This window comes from Hesperophylax consimilis, chromosome 5, assembly GCF_061612785.1.
Source record: "Hesperophylax consimilis isolate HC1 chromosome 5, BYU_Hcon_1.0, whole genome shotgun sequence".
NCBI classification, from domain to species: domain Eukaryota; kingdom Metazoa; phylum Arthropoda; class Insecta; order Trichoptera; family Limnephilidae; genus Hesperophylax; species Hesperophylax consimilis.
This window is the reverse complement of record NC_142840.1, coordinates 40,433,124-40,438,068: the sequence shown is the minus strand read 5'-3', so window position 1 is coordinate 40,438,068 and position 4,945 is coordinate 40,433,124. Positions and strand designations below refer to the sequence as shown.

Below are 4,945 nucleotides of genomic sequence, written 5' to 3'. Positions count from 1 at the left end.
GTTCAAGCATCTGCGCTGATCGAGATAAATATAATGATGAAATACGAAAATATTAGAATTTTTATGAGCGCGTGTTCCGACATCCTCATAACACAGTCCTTTTTTGACTGATAGTTTGTTAGGAAATCGGTTAGTTCCTCATTTAAAGGCCTGCAGTCCCGTTTTAAACAAGGATATGAATAATTTCTATAAGTTTAATAAGTACTCTAATAAGTTTTTTCCGTGTGTTGTCACTTATAACATTATAAAAGAGCACTTTTGAAAATGACTCTTGCCTTCGTCTCCTTTTAAGGTTTACCTACTTCTGGTCTCTCCATATAGAGGTGATGAACGAAAGTAGAATTAAAAATGACACAAGCGCCCAGTTTCTTTCACACGATTAGGATTCTTATCTGCCCCATATAAGTAGTTGAAAATCGTTCGAGATAAATTAAATACCTGAGATGAATGTTTCGACTCCTGTGATTAACTGAATGAATGAAATTGCTAAACAATTCTGTGAGATGAATTGTAAATGTTGTTTGAGACAGTAACTTGCGGAAAACCTCTGCAACTTAGTAGGTATTTTAGTATCGCAGAATCTTTATGGTATAGCTGATCAGATCTTCATTACTTTTAATATCATTAGACAGAGTTTTCAAAACGTTGTTGCAAAATTTATAAATATCTTAATAAATAAAAGTTCCGCCTACGTATGTTTATAATCAACCAATGTCGCTGAAAATTTCAAAGTTTGTTCTTATATAATAAACTTAATGTCTGATGATTTTATATCAATATGCTGAGCACGGTTGCGCCGTAGATAGCTGAACCGATATTGACACGAAATATAATAGGACATCGTTATACGATGGCAATACTGGCGCATCTGTCGAATGAATGAATATGAATATGAATTGACATTCCTAAACTGAAAATGGTAAATGGATTAAGATTTTTTTATTGATAAGCGCTTATACATAAGTTTCTATTGATTGTATGCATGTAGTCTTATGTGTAATATGCTTATTGGTGTGTTTGAGTATTTGTATTGTAGTCACTTGTAAAGTTATTCTTCCATCTATATTTTCTATATTGTAGTTTCTTGTTATATTTGTGCTTTAGTGTTACAATTATTATTGTGAAATTTATCTACTGACAAACTGCTTTGGCAGTTTAGTGGGTTTTTATAATGTCGAAAAAAAGCAAATCCTAGATATTGGGTATATGTATCGCAATAAATAAACACTTAAAATCAATACCTATATAATTAATGTGAATAATTATTTTAATGATATACCCATCAAGTATGTATTTAATCACTGAAGAAGAAAATAATACTAATAAATCTAAATGTAATATGAAACTGAACAAGAAACAGAAAATTAAAAAAGTTAGCTGTAAATGTACTTAAAACCAAAAAATCTTTTAAAATTGAAAAATTAATACATTAATCTTTGGGTGCCGTTGTCAAATGATATTGTGTAATTCCTCTACATTTCTCCGTGCTTTATTGAACCTGGAAAGCGATTATTCCGTTCAAGTTTATAAACGTACGTAATCCGAATGAATGGTTTTTCTGGACAGGATATTCGATATGGTCTCAGGTAGACATAGGTACTGCCTCGGCCAGTTCTTCCAACAAACACTAGTCACTTCTCTTAATTAAGAATAAATTTAATGCGAAGGTCAATCCTGAATGCTGCACACATACAAAGTGCCAATATGTGCAATAAGTGCAATGAACTTTGTTGCATTATAGATTAATCAATGCAATTTAATTACGCACTTGTTGTGTGAAGTAAATATATTTTTGTAAATCAAATTTCGAAGATGAAATCCAATTTTTATGAGATTTAATATTTTAATAAATATATTTCATTAGATCATTTTTTCATAAATATTTTTATACGCAGAGTCCTAACTGTTCCCAACCGTCTGGGGCTAGTAAAACTGTGGCATCCTCAATTGGGATTTATTGTGAGGCTGAAGGTAATAGGAAAAGAAAGGAGTTTGAGAAGAGGAAGGTGGGAAAGAGGAACGTGGGGAAGAAGAAGGTGGATAAGTACCTGGCCATTTCGAAGATCTGGTCACCAAAGCCATTTCAAGGAACGTTTCGATTCTGATTGGTAGTCTTACCCCAGGGCGATACTGAGAGTATCTTGCAATCTGGGACGTGCCGTAAATGAACGAGGCCTATATAATATGATTTAAGATTTTCACGGCCAAAAGTATTTTTGTTATTTGTTTTTGGGGTGTTATGCCGTGTTGCGCTAACTCCTTATTTAGCCAACGTTTCGAACAGCATTGCAGTGTCCATCATCAGGGCAGATGTGTTATTTATACAACTAACAAATCTGCCCTGATGATGGACACTGTAATGCTGTCCAAAACGTTGGCTAAAGAAGGAGTTAGCGCAACACGTCATAACACCCCAAAAACAAATAAAAAAAGAGCCAATATAATCAAAACTAGATCAGAAATATGTAAACAACTCGGCACAGGTTCTCCTATTGGTGCTCTGTAATATATGATTAGTTATGTTTATAATATTTGAACACTTTTTATATACCAGGTGTAACAGCATGTACCCAAAATATTATATTAAGCAAAAAATGTTAAATAAATAGAAATACATTAGTAATACTAATAAACGCGTTGTTAATGTTACGCAATTTATAAACAACCGTTTACTGTACATTAATCTGAGTTTATCAATTCTTTATAAATTCAGCTATAAATTATATTTAAAAATCTACATTAAAAAAATCGTTACCTAACTTAATTTAAATTAAGAAATTTAAAAATAAAAATATAATAAATTCGTTTAAAAAATACGCTCCGCCATGACAGTGTGTTACCACTGCCGTGACCAGGAGTCGAACCTGGGTTACCACGGCCACAACGTGGGGTCCTAACCACTAGACGATCACGGCTACCGAAGCTGGTGACGGAGTCGAGATAAATCTTCAAAACATTCGAGTATAATAACAACAGGTTAATTAGGTATGACTACTTTCTCTTTATCGGTAACCAAACACTGAAATTATTACTCAATTATTTAGGTTCACTTGGTGACAAAATCGCCGCGGGATATAACTGATCTAGATTCGGTAGAGTCAGAGAAACATAAATATTAATTTCATACAAATACCTAATGTATATCCTATTTAACATGTACTTACCTTATTTCATTAATATATTTTTAAACATATTATAAATTATTAAAATAGAAAATAAAACATTTTTTAACTTATTTCCACTTGTTTATAAACAAGTGGAAATAAGTTAAAAAATGTTTTATTTTCTATTTTAATACTATATAATTCCACCACGTATAACAGTGTAATAAATAAACTCATATTATAAATTAATTTTATTACCCCCGAAATATTATTTATAAAAAAAATTACATTATATGTAGAAGCTATACATATAAATTAATACACATTTGTGTATTTATCTGAAGTGACCAACTAGGTAAGTATGTTTTTTTGTACCTATCTGTTTGTAAATAAAAAAAGTATGTTTTTCTGAATCCGTTTGTAAATATGTAATAAAATTAGATAGAGACTAGGAATTTGTTATAAATTATACAGCGCCGTTGAGGTAATTTTTCACAAAAACGACTCTGTACAAGTTATCCAATTATTATTATTATTATTATTTAAAAAAAATAATTTTACACAATATAAAAAAAACATAAATATCTCATCTTTGAAATAACTCATTACATTAAAGAAATTATTCACTTATCTTAATATTTAACAGTTTTTTTTAAATTAATTTTACTTATTCTATTCTCCATTTTGAAGTTATCGGGAAGAAGGTTTAAATTAACTGACCTTTGAATTTACCGAATTTTATTTCCAAAGCTTCTAAATTGTTCAGTCTTAAACCAGTTGCATTTTTGTATAGGACTTTAATTCCTGTATCACGGAAATGTTCCGCGAACTCTGATAAACCTGAACTAGTTAAGCATCTTAACTAGTTTAGGTTTTTCAGAGTTTACGAAAAATTTAATTAATAAAGATCACACTTTTAACCGTGATACAGGAATTAAAGTCATACACAAAAATGGAACAGGTTTAAGACCCAACAATTTAGAAGCTTTGGAAATCAAAAAATCGGTAAATTCAAAGGTTGAAATCATTGATAATCAATTAAATTTAACTGTCAGCCTAATTCTAAGTATGTTCCCCAATACTTCAGTTATTCCACACTCCCCTCCCCTACAGTGGCGGCCGGTGGTCAAAATATATGGGGGTTCACCGGATTACAACATTAAGTCATAAAATAAATTAAATCAAGGTACGCACCTATTTACAAAGAAGTTCTATTCTCTGCTCCTTTTGTTTAGCCAAGACCTCTATCAATGCTTAATACTGATAATGCGTTCAGTCTGTCCTGGCTCAACGTGTTTAAAAAAGATTTATTATTTTTAACGTTGAGAAACATCTTTAGCTTTCAACTGAGGTCATTCCAAAGGTCATGAATGGTGCACAAAAGTTTTAGTAATTTCACAGTCTCGGGAAAGTCTTCTAATAAACAAGTACTATAAAAAATTTGTAAAATTGATAAAGCGCCGTTAGCTTTTGAAAAATCTTTCACTTTTACTGAACTTTATTTAGGAAGTCATACGTTTTAAACGTCACATTGAAATCATGTTCTGGGAAATTTGACCTGTATCGATTTTTATTAAATAACTCATTATGGTGTTTAACTTAGGCACGGTAGCCTGAATCCAATTGCATTCTGGTGTCAACTTTTCCTAAAACCTGTAAGCTCAAAACTTTTTGGAAATGTAAATGACAAGAATTATGTTTTTTGATTTTTTAAGAAAGGTGAGTTACATCAGTAACACCGCTGATTGTCCAAACTGAATCAACATCGTAAATTAAACACGTAAAACAAAATAAACTATTCAATTGATCACATGCACAGAGCTACGAAGCTTTGTTATACA

General features: G+C 31.1%; 1 non-coding gene across 1 annotated transcript; it reads right to left on the bottom strand.

The window, feature by feature from the left end:
- Positions 1-2,843: 2,843 nt before the first annotated feature.
- TRNAH-GUG (transfer RNA histidin (anticodon GUG)) lies at positions 2,844-2,915 on the bottom strand. Its single transcript has one exon. It is a non-coding gene; the product is annotated as a tRNA-His (tRNA).
- Positions 2,916-4,945: the final 2,030 nt, after the last annotated feature.